At 31.2% G+C, this 17,353-nt stretch overlaps 1 protein-coding gene across 13 annotated transcripts in view; it reads left to right on the top strand.

Moving 5' to 3' along the window:
• Positions 1 to 17,353, top strand: part of Ten-m (teneurin transmembrane protein Ten-m) — a 460,112-nt gene that overhangs the window by 35,329 nt on the left and 407,430 nt on the right. The window contains exon 2 of one of the 13 annotated variants that reach the window (XM_088198137.1): positions 2,803 to 2,858. The exons of the other annotated variants lie outside the window; for them this stretch is intronic. The gene's annotated coding sequence lies outside the window, so the exon portion shown is untranslated. The remainder of the gene's footprint in view (positions 1 to 2,802; positions 2,859 to 17,353) is intronic. 13 annotated transcript variants of the gene reach the window in all.

The following is a 17,353-nucleotide window of genomic DNA, read 5'->3' as shown; positions in this document are numbered from 1 at the left end:
AAAATGAGTTCGATCAACAAATGCAACGAACTATTACTAAACCGTTATGTGACGTATATTATACCTAATACATACGTACGTATATAGATTATAGTCCATGGTTATGGCGTTAACAACTGTCACCCTGTTTGAAAGTGGTTTTATTGAGCCATTAATGCACTTGCGGGTTAATTGTTCAAATATCTGCACATGTTTAGATATTTGATACTTATTGGGTGTTGCATTCAATATTAAAAACTAAAAATAAGTGTAAAAATAATGCAATTTACTGTTCTAAAATTATATATAAAAATACTAACTGTATCACTGCTGTACTTAGTACATATATATTTATTATATAACAATAATCTCAATTTGATTTTCATGATAAAGTGAATCTAAATTTACAAAACATGTTATTAAAACTTATACAATGACACCACATAAATCTATCATGAAACATAGTTTAAAACAACTTTTAAAATATCCACTCAATTTATTTGAGATAAAAAGCAAACAAACTTTACCTAACATGTGAAAAAACTTATTGAGCATTTAATTTTAAGTTGCAAATATAAAAATAATATTTATATAAAATATATGCTAACCGAAACATGCTCAATTTATCGTGAAATTACCACAAATTCGATTTCTTCGCAAAGTCAACAGTTATTTTCGCTTCCGCCGCCCCCGCCCCTTAATATTAAAAGATGCTGAATATGTATGCCTACATGAATATTTCAATAAGCCAAATTAATATATATAGGGCGTTCCAGAAGCAAACGGCGTTAATTCGCAACGCCGCGTAGGGATTTGCGGTCGATTCCCTGATTAAATTTCCTATTAACCAGAAAGTAGACGAGGACACATTTCGCCATCTGTCGTCGTCGGAAAAGATTTCATAAGTAATGAGCAATATGATACCGTCTGACATCGTCAGCCTTGCTGACAATCAACGTGGCAATTTCATTATTAAAATCCCCCACCCTACCGAAAAATTCGCCCCGAATTCGCACCATCCGCTGATCTCTAAGAGAATGCTCTTATTTGTTCGTTTTTATTTAGCGGCGAAAATCGACGCACGGTGGGATGAAATTCGATTGCTGTACAATAATATATAATTCTTTTATCTGTTTGGCAAATGTGTATTGTATATATTTAAAAGTTATAACTTGCATTACATTCCATACAAAAATGAAAAGTTCTCATAACCGAGTTATCAATCATTTTAAATATTATAGTTCTGGTAATTCATAATCTTTCGACGCTGAAAGTGAAGTGCAATCAAAAAACTTTGGATGCTTTACAAATTATCGCTGCGGTTTCGCGCAATATTTCCGTCACTTTATTATTTTTTTACATGATCTTCAGTATTTACCATCAATTAAACCGATAGCTCAAATCTTAAATACGGTGTTGGAAGTCCTTTTAATCCTGATTTGGGGCTCTTAAAACGAATTTTTGATTTGATTATTATGACATTATTATTTATTGATCTTTGGAAATGCACAAAAGTCATTCAAATTCATACAAAGGGTGACAGGATGTGCATAAAAAAATATATACCAGTCGCCGTGTTGTTAGCTCCTGCTTAATTATTCAAAATCATTATTCATAGATACGTCTTTAATCACTTTCAGAATGTTTTAAGCCAACTTTTCTACTGCTACTAACATTCTATCTTTCACTAATACAGTGACAAAATCTCTTGATGCAGGAATACAAGAAGACGTCGTTTATATACATTTTGAGTAGTATCGAAATGTAGACAAACTGGAGCAATATGTAAGATGTGATGTATGTCTGTATTATTCTTCTGCTTTTCCCCCCCGAGAGATGAGTTGGCTTCTGATGTGTGTTAGCGCTAAAACATCCGCACTAGCCAAATTGGCTATGACTGTCGCCATCATGCTCCTTAATACACTGGCATTGAACATTACTATTTTTAATGTTAGCTACGATGAACTAGTCCGGTTCGAATTATTTAATTTTATATAGTATGATTGTTTCGTTTCTAACTATATATTATTTTTTGTGTATTGTTATTTTATATATTTTTTTGTATTGCAATAATAAAATGTATTGTTTTTTAACTATCGTTATGATTATAAGTAACCTATTAGATCACAATGGTCTTAATTTAATTAAAATAAATAACTTGATTAATATGTAAAAAGACCATATGATTCAAGTTACATATTTTTGTAGTTTCTTTTGCAGTAAAAAATAGTTTAGCAATTTTGCTATTTATAATACTCAATATTTTAATTTGTTGCAACAAGAGTAGGATAGTTTTGATTCTATCTTTCTGCGTTATTGTTTTTATTATACCTCAACCTAAAGTCAAGTTTTGCCTCACTGTGCCGCGTGTCGAATTCCCGTATGGATGTAAAAAGACAATAAATTAAAGTCGCATCCATCTAAGTGGGCGAGACATTCATTGTTGGCAGGAGGGCTTCGATTTTTGTTTTCCGAGCAAACTCGCCTATCTATCCGTGTACGTAGCATACGGGGGTGAGACTAAACCAATCAACGTCTTCGAAATCTTGGATTACATATGTCTGTGCAAATATTTTCCCCTCGTCTTAGCCATCCTTGCCTGATGTATGAGGGAACGTGCACCGAGATACAATCGTGACAGAATGTTAGGTTCGCGTATAAATATCCTATGCAAACACAGGCCGAAACGAGAATAAAAATATACACCCATCCTTCATTGTGTCATCCTTGTACTGTTTGTGCTCTATATACTATACACACATACACAATCTTACAAAATGTACGTACGAAAGATTTAACCATTGTTTTTTTTTATTCTTTCAGGTGTGTATTGCTGAATTATTACGCTTTCATATATTTGTACATATCCGCCAGCTGAGGTACGTGAATATATTTTTATTTATGTATTAAAAATGTTTCGTACATTAGTAGCATTATCGTATTACGAGAACGTCTACTATAAATCATTTTAACTGATGCAAGGTCAATTGAATTAAATTGGGCGGTTTGTTTCTGATGTTTAATTTGAGTTGGAAGCTTGAGATGAATGCACAGATATCTTGTTAAAAATCATATGTTTTTTATAAAATATTTAATATTTAAAGAAGAATTTAATAACTAAATTTAATTTAGCATTATTCAAATTATTTTAAATTAAATTATGATTACATTTAATTTAAATAAATAAAATTAATGCACGAATAATGCAGCAATCTCCATTATTTAAACTAAAATATAAATTCCTATTTGAGCTACACTTTATTATTGTATTATTATTTTAAAAAACTACTATTATGGGAGCTTAAAATTAAACTAAGGCTATGGGTTCCTTAAAGCCTTAAACTGTCAAGTCTGTAGTTCAAAAGCCAATTTCCGTATAGACATATAAAAAGTGAACCCCATCATATTAATTTAAAGATGAGCGATTATGCCGTTCTACTGGTAATATAATTTTACAGTGAGCGCATTACGTCTTCCTGGATGGGAAAGAAATAATTTCCCAAATGGTTAGTAATACGCCGAAGGCATCTTGAGCTAGAAGGGAGACTTACTAGCTAAGGGATGGTTTAAATTTATGTTTACATTTGCTAGATTTAAAGAGGTCTAATCACGAAATATGATCTTTATAAATAACACGGATGCTTTAAAACGCTCATGTCTATAAATTACATTACTTTTCATAGACTTTTATATGTATTATATACATGTATAAAAAATCTGCTGGATATTTCCCGTATGTCCTTTTTTGAAATATACGGTACCTGCTATCGGCGTTTTCGATGGCAAATAAATTACATTTATTTGTTCAATATGGTATAGACTGAGTATGAGTATTGCTTCCACTCCTTTTTACCCGGGCTCCCTTTATGTATATCCCGTCTTATCTGAGGCTGCTTTGCATATCTGAGTGTGAATTTATATTTAGGATTATGTTTGAATCGGCGGAGCCGTCTTCGGGGCCAAAGTATCGGGGAAATAAAATAAAATCCTCCCTTTAGGATGTTTTTATTTCGCATGCTAATCGATGGAGCTTTTCCCCATCTTCGCTCATAGATTTTCCCCTTTTTCCGAAGACCAACCGACCCCCCACTTCAGATGTATCGAGTAAAAAACGAAAACATTTTTGCTTTCGAAAGTATCTTCTCGTAGGTAAACGTTAATGCGATTCTTTCGCATATATAATATATAAATTTGCGTGTATTTCAAACACACTCACACAATATATATATTACGTGATAGAATTGCAGCCATACGCATGATTTATGCCAGCTATATATTTCCTATCTTTTTTTTTGTCCAATTGAATGTGTCAATGACTGTGTCTTCATCGTTGAGGAATCGTTTCATTGTGGACACTCAACAGTAATTTATTTCGACGTTTGAAAAAAAATAAGCCGGGTCTAAATGTTGTAACAAATGATCTGTAGAGAGATTTGGATTGTTTTGAAGAGCGTGCATGTAAAATATATACCATTATCGATACCATCATTTATCATTATTTAATATTAATAGTGATTTGCTCCAGTAATAGATGAGTGACTTATTTGGGACGTATCAATAATTTACTTTGATAAGTCCGTACTAACTAGTATGTATTATTTTAGTATCTTAGTATCCATTTATTTTAATTATAGCAAATAAATGGTTTTAATCACTATATTAAATTACGATTATGTCATCATATTTTACAGTATCGCTTTGCTAATAATTATTATAAAATATTGTAAAAAAGCAAATCTTAATAAACCCCTAAATTATTATAATTGTTAGGCTAATTTATATACAGTAAATTTCAACTTTATACCCTTCCTCACTGTTGTCCGTTATCTATTATCGTTATTTATCTTGTGGACAATTCATCATCTTGATCGTCGGCTCCATATTCTGTCAAATATGTGTCACACCGATTAGATTTATCAGTTTTTTAGAAGTATAAATTCGAGCTATCCTGCTCGATCGCTCAGAATATCCATTACAAGCGATTCATCAAAATTGTTTTACTTTACAAGTTCATCTAGTATATAAAGAGTATTCAGATCAAGACATAATGTATATGTTGTATAAGAGAATGTGTGAAATCTAACTTGTCAAATATTATATTTCAGCTTTCTTGTGAAATACGCATAAGCATACGCTGTCAAAATACACATTAACGGTCATATATCAAAATCGTTCGTTAACTTGTCGCATTTACATACTACGTACGTACATTTTTTTTACCGCGTCGCTTAACTGAAAAAGTAAACTACAATTATAGCCACTCGCAATTGTCGTGCGTGTATTTATGCAAATGCGCGAAAGGGCGCATACATAATTATTCAGTCGGAGGTTTTAATTTTCAATTTCATTGTTCGAAAGTTTTGTCAAATGATGTACGAGTGGCGGTGATAAATTGACTCCGGGTGGGTATAGCGAATCGGTTTTGGCTCGCGTGCCAAAAAAGTTAAAAGTCATCGGTTTGCATAGAGCTTTATGTTTGTTTTTTGTGAGTGCAGCTTTCGTTTTAAATTTTTAGTTTAATTCATCATTGGTTTTTTATTGCTTATTTAATTTATTTGAACTTTTGAATATTATGACGAGTCTTCGAAACGTTCGTCTCTTTGAAGTTTAGACAAGCATTTATAAATCATTTTATTTGAGGTTTAATTTATTTGGTTTTAACATAAAATATATGAATTCAAAATTAATGTTATGTTAATAAAAATTAAATTAGGAATAATTTAATGCAAACAAATATTTTACTTCTCACATACAAATATGGATATATAATACTATGTATTTATTTAAGAATTGACACCGTCAAATTGTAGTAAAGATTAATTATGATAAATAGTGTATATTAAGTTCATTTGCAGTTAAATAATTAATATTTCCATTATACAAATTTATTGAAAATAAATAAAAAAATATTTTATAAATTTATATTTTTTGCAATTTTGAAACATCATTACTATTTCAAGAATTAATATGCTTTATTTAACTTAATTGTTATTTTAGTTTGTACTTAAATTTTGTCTCCGTATTACATTTTAAAAAAAAATGACGTTTGGACGGCGGCTTCTGTCACGTACAGCCGGCATATTAGCGCGCGATCGAAAAATGTGCCAAATAATCGCAATTTTTAAATTGTCATATTATTAAAATTACGCTACTGATAATTATAAAAGTTTGTGTGGGCACTCAGCAATACAATATCAGTGAAAACTTTTCGGTCGTAAATATTTAATTTACGCAAATTTTAGAATTTCTTGCCATCGATTCAAAATAAGAATTCGTACATAAATATATTCGAAAGAATTTTTTTTACCAAAATATAATAACAATATTTGTTAGAAGAATATACTATCAAAAATAAAATTAATCCCTTTTGGTGCCCTAAAATATTCAAAGATGTCAGTAAGAGTCTGTTAAAGTCCCCGATAAGCATGTGGTATTATAACTTGCCCACGTGACCACGATGCAGCGCTTAACATGCGCGTTGACCATAGGACGCCTACGCGCATACTGAAATTGAACCGAGTTACTCGTTCTATCTCAGTTTGCGAAAAACCATATCATTATCTCTCTCACTCTCGTCAGAGCTCCGACTTTAGTTTCTTTGACTTCGGTCCGTTTGCCAACAATGTTCGGAAGCGCTCGAAGCTGGCCAAGTCAACTGAATTACCCCCACTTTACCTCCCGTTCTCGGTAACCTCGGACAAATTCCGAGAGATTTTAGAGCGGGCAGAACCAAACTCGACCGAAGTAACCCACTATATTCTCCGTCCTTGGCCATAGTGGGAGTGTATTGTGGGAGAGTATAGTGGGACTTCCAGAGAGTGTAGTGCAGGCATTACAATTTTTAATAACATATACCGTTTTTTAAATAATTAAAACTTTTCATTGTGTTTACGTGTGACTTATTATTGCATTATTTAAACATTTATACAAACTCAATCAAATAACCTGTTAAATTTGTAAAAATTGTTAGTTAAATTCTATATTGTAATATATTTTGTTATTTAATAAGATTCTCGAGAACAATATTTAAGTTATTTAAATGTTAAGTTATATTAATAGATATATTAATTTGGGTTATTTGGGTAAAATTATAATGTATAATTACCGATGACCTTTAAAATTACTCGATTATTGTTATCCCACAATATTCAATCTTTGTACATTATATAGATATACTTATAATAAAAATATATTAAAAAACATTTTTATAGAATGTATAAAGTATATTACAGTAAACAACCACATTTGTTACAAATACTATGGGATATCTAGTTTAACCGCACAGTCTTATAAAGACGTAAACATTGACCTATGTCGATTGTTCGACTACAATTACCGTAATCGATATCAGATTGTAGTTGTATACATATATGATAAGTTCAAACAATGTTGATGCAACTACAAATAAAGTAACTATGACCTCTAAGAGGACACAAGTTTATTTTGTGACCCTTTCGACTATTAAAAGTTTCATCTTTTTGTCAACGTCGTTGTTGTTCTTATTTTCAATTATTTTTAATTAAACATCAATTAGTAGCACAGGGTTCTTTAATGATGGAAGCGACTTGATTGTCTCGATGGGGTCAATTTGAAGATGGCTGACGAGGAGTGCTCGTGACAGTTAGGTCACGATGTTCCTGGAGGGATATTTAATACCCCCTCGTTAAGTATTGTTCGTCAATGGATCAAAATTAATATCGAGGAGGTTCGTTAAAATGGTATTTTTTAAAATATTAATTATGTATCCTTTAGGTACAAAAACATCAACTTATATAATTAATTACTTAAGCTATCATTTTCAGAACAATTCTGTCAATTCTGATTTTTTGTTTAAAAATATTTAGGTATACATTTGTACTAGCGAAAATTTAATTTAACTGACAGATGCTAATATGCTGCTTTAAAATGTCTATGAAATGCAATTTAATAGTTGCAAAACGTCCATTTGCTGTTAAAACCAAAACCTACCCTAATAAAACTTCTAAAATCAATTATAGTTTTAGAACTGTCATTTGGTAAAGTCCATAATACAAACTAGGCCAATTCATCTCTCAGGGGAAAATACGGGGAAAAATAAGTACAGACAGACATCGCTTTTCACATACTGCTCCACAGTGTGTCTACATTTTGATATTACACTATGATTTAAAAATATGATAGCTATCCTTACCGATAGTACTATGGACTTCTAATATAAGAGGACTGATCAAAATATTTTCAAACCTAATTTTGGTCAATAGGAGAGCGCAAAAACAATATCACTTCTGAGAAGGGATAATTGCTTTTCAGCTTTTCTTTTCGTCAAAATTCGATTATGTGCTTTATTCGATTCTCACTCCTAATATTGGTATAAAAAAATATTTTTTTCTGTGCAAAAGGAGCAACTGTTACTGTACAAAATAAAATATTAAGAAATATTTTAAAAACCATGTTTTTTAATTTCTTAGTATTTCTCGTACCATATTATTCGAGTCATTATTTTAGAATTACTGTCAAACAATGTTTTATTGTCTTAGTTTTTCCCCAAGGAAAGCTATGGTTTCTTTCTAATTTTCTAAAAGAAAACCTTACCTGTTGTTTTGCTTGCCTTCAGCGATACACAACAAACATTTTTTTGCATACACGTATATTTTCCATCCGAAATCTAATTTGGAGAATGTCAACGTCAAGACCGTCTGTTTGGTGGGATCTGCCACAAAGGATGGTGTAAGGTGAGACCATTAGGGTCCCGGGCAAGGCGTTTCTGAAATGGGATCGCACATTGTTCCTGACACATAATGGTGACCCTTGTTTATATGATGTGCCCCGAAAACGCGCGGATAAAGCCTTGCGAAACGGCTAACGAATTCCATGCCGTTTTTGCTTGATTAATGTTTTGTTTGCTTTGACCGGTGGCTGCCTTTACGGCTTTTCCGGTCGCGGATTTTCCGCATCGCGGAAAACTACGACTTGGATTATAAAAATTATATGTAACGTCAGGGTGATATTTAGTCTCAAAAAATAATTAGATTTATAATACAACTGATATTAGTATTTTTGTACGAATATACTGTATTGAGAAACATAAAAACTTAACGTCAGGGTTATAACGAAGCCGATTAAATATATGTATACAAACAAGGTCTGAGGTAATAAAAATTCATACCTTTTAATACTGCAGCTTTTACAGCCGAGCAACAAATTAATATTTTGTAGCCTTTCTCTTCTTATATACACAATAAAACTGTGATTGTTCCTATTATTCGCAAAAATATAACGCGATCATATTTTTTTTATTGCAAAATATGTCAGACATAAGAATTGATTAGTTTTAACTAAAGGTTCTTAATCATATTATTAATTACAAAAACTCTTTTAAATAATTTATATGATTTTTTTTCCTCATAGATTATCATTATATATTCAATCGGGGCTTATTTTCCCACGAAGTTAAATTTAAGCATCTTTATATACAAATATTCGTAAACGATATTAATATTTTTTTTTAAATAAGAGATTTGACGTTATTGTATTAAGAGTTCTATAATCCCTAAATTAAATAATAAGTTGGCTTTTAAAGTAACTTTAAGTAGACGTTTTGTAGTGCCTATTCCCAAATGGCGATTGGCAGTACAAAATTATTACAATTTTTTATTGTTTCAGGCTATTATAAACTACTTAGTTTAACATATACACTTACCATGAGTGAGGATTTATTTTTATTTTTAAGAGACATGCCCATATATATATAAATGTTTTTTCACTTTGAAATTTTTACTCCTTACACATATCACTTCAAATTATCCAAATAAATATGAATTATTTATTATTATCGTGTTCGTTTGAACATTTTAATTTTTAAAATCCGTTCATATTTTCAGTAGCAATATTAAGCAACTACTTTTGTATTTAGATTAATTTAAAGCGTGATCTTTAATACAGATAATCACATATATCACATATAAATATGAATAAGGTGAATCTGGAGCATATTTTTTAACAAACTAGTAACGACATTAATCAAATATTCAAATATATCTGCCAAGTATAATATAATATGTGCTTCCTACGAAATTCCGACTAACGAGGAGCATAGCACGAATAGGAATGAACCCTTGACCGCTGGGGTGCAAAAAAATGAGCGTTGCCAACCTGACAGCATCGGTTATAAATGAATTGTTTGCCAGCGGAACCGAACCTTTTTTCCCCGGGCGGTCTAATTTTTTTTCGTCCGGATGGCTCAAATGGGCAAATTTCACCCCAGCGCAAAATTGCCGCGCGCGCGGACGTTAACTGGCGTGAAAGCAAATAATAATAACACACAGGAAAAAAAGAAATACGCAAACAACCGAGTGGGGTAACTCTTTAGCCTCTTTTGTTTTTGCTTTTGGAGGGATTTGAATATCACGTAATTATTTTTCGGACGGTTAAATTTTTTTCGGAGCTTACGCACATTACGCCTGTGCATTATATGTAAAGAACCCGCTAAGCGAGAATAATGGGTCAGCGTTAACCCTTGACGGTTTTTCGCGCCTGGGTATGCACAGCCCCAAATAAGATTAAAAGTAACAAATCAAAAATGTGGATTGTGAGTAAGCAACTTTTACTTAACATATTCTTTCAAAGTTTATCGTAATATGCCTCTACGTTTTAAAGAACTACATCTATCTAAAAAAAAACTATGCTTTCTAAATTTTGCAAATATTTAATTAACGACATTAAGGTCTGGTTTTTGCGATTATATAATTTCTCTTTAATTGACTGTTGAAATTTCGAGCTTTGCTCAGAATTTATTTATTTAACAAAAAATTTAAGGGCCTTTCGGCTATCAATAATAATCGTGAGACAATTGTCAATAACAATTATTGTTACCTTAGAAAAACAATACAAAAAAACTTTTTGGATTATAAAAAAATAAAAATATTCCTGAATTCCTAGATCACCAAACCAAAATTCCTAGATAAATATTCCTGGGTTCCTATATCACCAAACCAAAGATCAATCCGCCGGCCAGTTAAATCGCAAAAAAATTGTTGGTCATTCAAATACTTTCGATCTTCCGAGAAAGTCTGCATATTTTCAAACATCTGGCGCGAACATCTTCAGAAAGGTTTCTTATCTGAATGTCCTTATTATTTAAGCAAAAATAAGGCGAGTTCGAGTATAAAAATTTGTAAACAATTTTTTGTCATTCCCAGAGCCTTCCAAGAAGTATGCATATTAAGCATGAACCCGCCTTCACTTTTGCACCGTTATAAAGAAGGGAGTGGTTGTAAACCTTTTAAAAATATATGTACAAATTTAATATGTAGAATAAGGAATGCTTTATATTTTTTTAAATTACTGTAAAGACTTATAGAATTATATGTGCATTGAAGGGGAGTTGATTTTCTTTCGCTTCAATTATTATTATTTTCGTTATTTAAGGCATTAAGCGCTAGTAATTCGTCGATACCGTTTAAGCTAAAGTTATCAAACACTAACTTCATTCGACAAAATAATAATTTTTAAATATTTTCACTGACTGTTTTCAAACTGTTGTGGTCTTATTTTAAAAATATCATACGAAACATGATTCAAACAGTCTAAAATTGAAAACGTTTTTTAGTTGGTGTTAAGCCTTATTTATACACAACACATTGATTAGTGCTCTTAATGGTATTTTTTTAAATTATTCCTTATTCCTTCATCTAAGGCTGAATAATATTCGTTGTATTGTGTTGAGAAAACACTATCTGCTGTTCTAAACGCGGATGCCTTGGTGCATCATTGACAGCCAATGAAACTTTAAAATCAAAAGCTTTCTAGTTCATATATGTATCTTTCCACTTTTGATAAAAAGCAATTTGTGAACGATTCAGTAAATAAAGCAGGAGTCACATATGCCTTACGATAATAAAAAGACAACCAATTCTTAATTAAACTTATAAACATTTCAATCTAACAATAATGAAAATAAAAGTATTTTTTTAGAATTTATATTTAATATAAACCGCGTGACTTTACATTCGCATAAAAATGCTATAACTATATATTTTGAACGGTGAACAATTTACTTAAGCACATATTCACAATGAATTTAAGTAACCTTGAAGGGATATCTAAACGATGTTCGTTTTATGGAGGCGTTGTAAATATCAATTGCGTAAATTGGTTACAGTGGCGTAGCTAGAGTATGTGCCGCCCAGGGCGATCCTTAAAATTGCCGCCCTCCCCATACATTTTTTGCAGGGTCATAAAATCAGCATTTCTTAAAATAATTAATTGTTTATTATTAAGCTCTTGTTATTCGTGGATTTATATATGTTTTAGTGCATTCAGGGTTAAGAACCACACTAGACGATCCCATCGCGAATATGCCGCCCCCAAGCAAGTGCCGCTTGGGGCGGCCCTCCCCCTCCGCCCCCCCCCCATAGCTACGCCACTGATTGGTTATATTGTAAACTTTTAGTGTAAAATTAAGTCATGCCACTTTTATCCACACATCTAAAAAATATTAAGTTTTATTAATAAATAAAGCCTTTCGAGAAAATTACATTATATTGTAACTGAAAGCAACACTGTACAATTTCTAGAAATAATTTTATAATTAGGTTTGTAAAGCTGTAAGAAAATAAAGTTAATGTGAATAGCCTAGTGTTTTGTTGCATGTAAAAAGAATAGGAAATTCATTAATTACTGCGAATTTCAGTAAAATATGTTGTTTACAAATTTTGCAATGTGAAAATGGTTACAGATATAGTTGAAATTTAAACATTTTAAATATATTAGAATTATATTTATCTAATTTAAGTAGACTTACTTTTAGAACTTGAAATTAATTGACGCAATATTGCAAAAATGCTGAATATGTAACAAACTTATTTATGTAATGGCGAACATTTTTTTCTCGTGAATTTCATCGCGCCTGGTAAGCATTCCTTCCGTGTTCGGTTTAGTCGATAAAACAATACGTGACTTGAAAAGGAAACATTAATCTTGCCCTCGTGGACTATGGCGAAACGCTAGGATTATTGACACTCAGCACTGGATCATCGTAAAAACAATATTGCTTTTTTTCTTTTTTACAACCCCCTTATTATATATTAAAAATAATACGCCTAATAAGATTGAACTTGATTATTTATACCCTTTTTGATTATTTTACTCAGAAACCGGATTGTATGCGGTCAAATAAAGACTGAAGGAAAATCCTGAAATATTGTAATTCTTTGTGTGAATCTTTTACGGTTTTCGGTCTGCAGAAACGTTTGGAATGCACGTTATGTTAAGATTTTGTGCCAAGTTTGCGATCATAAAATAAAGCTGTCGTCGCATGGCAATTTTCGAATGCGATTAAGGATCGCCATACATCATCAAAGTTGAATTTATTTTTTAAATATATCAGCGAAGGTGTGATTTATATAGTTTGTGTGTGGTATATCATGTATTCAAAAATAAATTCAGTTTAATTTATAATATTAAAAATACTTGATCATTTTTATAATATTAAACATTTGGAATGCTTCAAAAGCTTTTTACGAAATAAGAACAAGCTATAAACAAGCTTAAGAACAAATTGTTGGATTCTGACCTAATTTTTATCAAAAACCATTAGCTCCACTTTTATTTTCATTAAGTAAGATATTTTGGCTACAATAAAATACATATAAAAAAATATTACCTTTACACTTTTTCAATACTGCCGCAATCTGTTAGCGTGTAAAGAAAAAGTGTTTCTAAGCGTTTATTACGTACTGACTTATAGTTTACGTTATAGAGTAACTTTCATTTCTAATATGACTTAGGACAATAATTATGAAAAAAACATTGTTATGAATTGAAATTATATTTTATATTTTCTGATGATTTTATGAAATTGGGATTAAAAAAATGTTACCTATATTTTATCTTAATTGTTATTTTTTATTATTAAAATGTTAAAATTTTACTAATACATTTTTAATTTAATTTAAAGTTGCTGCAACTCTGCAGCTTTATAGACAAGCCGCCGCTATTTTTTACTATAAAACGTGCTCATTTGTCAGTTTTTTTGAGTTCAACGTTACACACACGACCAAGGTCGGTGATATTAGTCGAAAATAATTAGATTTTAATAGACGCGTTAAGTCACCGTGACACATACCCACAACCATCGGATCGGAGGCAAATGTCGTCGTTTTGCTTGCTACTGACAAATCGCTCAAGTGCGTTAATTCTCTTTGATGTCAGAATCGCGAGCGTGCGTCGCTTGCTAATCTTTGGGAGTCAATCTGGAAGTCGACTCAAGACATTATGTATGCAACTGATGACTCTAAAGTCGCATCATATCCGCCACGATCGCGTCAAAACACAGTGCCAAGTCTTCGATGTGACCAAAGGCCGCTCATAACACGAGAATAAGTGATTACTATTGATGAGATGCAAAACTCAATTGGCAATGGTCAATGACCATGTATAATGTATTGTCTTCAAATCTGTTCAAATCACAACCAATTAAATATTCAGTAGTTTTCTGTCTATCTATGTATACATATACATATATCTCACACTATATTTTTTTATGAATGGACGATTTTTTGTGGTTTTGAGCGTTCGCCAACTATTAGACGACCTCGGAAGTGAAAGACGTCGACACGAGTGAAGAAAAACTCGTAACGTTCTCTTATTAGCTCTCGCGAGTATATTTTCATCCTTTATGAATCTGTTATGCTTATGTTATGGGAGGAAGCGCGTGAAAAAAATAAAAATAAAATAAATCCATTTGAGTGATTTCCTTCAAACTCTGACTGAATTATATGAGATAGTGTAAATAAATACGGAACAAAAATACACACAAAGTGTGTATTTTTGTTCTATATTTAATTTAATTGCTGGTGAATTAAATTTCAACTTCCACAAACGATATTGTTTGCAAATATGATGGAATTCATGGAATGATTTAACGCAAATATATGCTGAAAATGCATTATAGAAATTACTTGGTATGATATAATGTAATAAATATAATTGTATACTAGTCCCATTATGCATTGTTAGGAATATCTATATGATAATTTATTATTGTGTACGTTTATTTATTAAAAAAATAGATCCAATGATAATTAAAATGTAACTATAATATAATATATTATAATTTTGTATAAAGGCAACATATTTTCTTCCACACCGAATTATAAATATGCGTTAGAGATTTTTTAAATATTATACATATTTAGTAGCATATGTAAATTATATACATAATAACACTGTTATCATTTTTCAATATTTTTTCCCCAAAAAATATGTTTAATATTTTACAATGTTTCATAATGATACATTTTACATATATGATTATTTATTTTTATGACCCTGATATCGAAATACAATAGTTATAATTTTTAAGAAATATATAATTTTTATATCGAAGTACAATATAAAATTTAAATATTTAACTCTTTCAATTTTAATATGATATAATGGTATCACATGCGTGTAATATACTTTGTATTATAAAGCAATTTATACACAGGACTGATGAAAACAGGCTTAGTAAAAATATTTGTTATTTATAAAGAGCCATTCTATATCGAAAGGAGGCGTGACCGAATTGCTGTTAGCTACTAATAGGGACGCGGATTTCTAAACACCGTGTCGAATTACCATTTCCTGCCCGAGTAGAGGAGAATGGACCGCCATGTGTTACCATCCCTTCGATGTACACTTTTGGTGTTTGTAAAAGGCGTGAAAGAAACTTAAATCATATTTAGAAGGACTTAGCTTATTCAATAAAATGTTGACTTATTAAATTAAATTAAAAAAAAACGGATTAAATTGAACATTTGTGTTTAATTTCATGGTAATTTTTTATATTAGCGATTTTTATGCGGTTGGCACGTCTCTTTTGTCCCTTCAGAATCAAATTATTATTTCTATCTTTGACTGGGTGCATACAGAATTAGTCATAACAACTGCGTGTGGCCCGACCACATATGCACAAGTCGAAGCAAATGCAAACCGTTTGCGGTAGTTCCGTGTAATATCCAGTTTCATGTACATATGCATATAAGTAGTTAATATTCTGTAGTGGAATTGAAGCAAATTGAAATTCAAAAGATTGGATGATAAATGCTCAAATTATTCAATTAATATTTTATGTCTCGATTGGAAACAATCATTACATTCAGTTTTTGATCACGATCGTATGAAGAAAATGTTTGTATGGGCGTTTTGATCATATGTAATGAGATTTCAAGTAAAATAAAATAAAACTTTAAATTTGCCCCTCTCCATTTTCTTCCAACAAAAAATTAAAATAAATTATAGTAGATTATTATCATTCGCTTTTATTAATTATTATTTGTTTTTGTTTTAACTAAATGATATTTATCGGTATATAAAAAAATTAAAACAATTCACACAGCTTGTATTTTTTAAAATAATAAACTTTGCTACCTGCTGTTGTGCGCAAATTAATTTTTTTGACAAGCCTCATCGAGATGTCGAACTAACGGCGGCCGTCATTAACAGCTTTTGAATTTTTAATAGGATTAAAAATGGATGTTGTGATATCGTTTTAATTACACCCGGGGGCATTCTCCGTCTTTTAACGACTTCCTTCGAAAGTTTGACAGGCGATAGGAAAGAGGAAAGGAGGAGTAAGTATGAAAAAAACTGCCACCGGGAGAGAAGAATTCGTGTCGTGGTTAGATCATCATCGGAAATTTTCATCCGGAGCCTAAAGAGCCATCTGGGAATATTTGGCATATCTGGTTTCGAATTCTTCGAGATTATGCGTTTAGTCGCGTAATAAATAAGAAGCGGGTGGATCGGGAGCTGGGGAGATTTTTTTCGCCCTTAAAAATGCTTCACCCTCCGGGTTTGAGTGTGGGGGCTGTTTGAAAGGAATGATTTTAATATGTAAGACGTTCAGAGTCACGGTAAATTAGATGCGTCGCCTCCAGGCGATACGATATAACGATTCCCAAATATTTTGATAAGGAAAAAAAACAAATAAAATCTTTCAATTATTAAACAAATATTTATGAGTAAATGTATGTATTTATAAATATTTTGAAATGTCAGGAACACATTTACAACATCAGTGAATTGACGCATTGACAGTTAAATCTTAAAATATACCAAGAATATGTCAAAAGCGAAATGTATTATTTTTTTTTGAAACTCAATACAGGACGTGCAAATGATTTGTTGATTTTTAAAAGCACTACTTGTCCCTAGAAGTCTCAAAATCTCTTGCAAAACAGGATGCGACATAGTTTGTGTTTCTAGATAAATATTATTACAAGTGTAAACGAACATATGCCATCCGGTAAGATATGTGTTTTTGATATGATAACAATATTTTTTTGTTATAATGGGAATATTCTAAATCTCTTATCTTCATTTAAAACATTACATATATAACACCATGTAT

Source organism: Plectrocnemia conspersa, unplaced genomic scaffold (genome assembly GCF_051122295.1).
Source record: "Plectrocnemia conspersa isolate PC_06_02 unplaced genomic scaffold, ASM5112229v1 ptg000011l, whole genome shotgun sequence".
Classification (NCBI taxonomy): Eukaryota; Metazoa; Arthropoda; class Insecta; order Trichoptera; family Polycentropodidae; genus Plectrocnemia; species Plectrocnemia conspersa.
The sequence above is the reverse complement of the archived record's forward strand: the minus strand, read 5'-3'. Positions and strand labels throughout refer to the sequence as shown.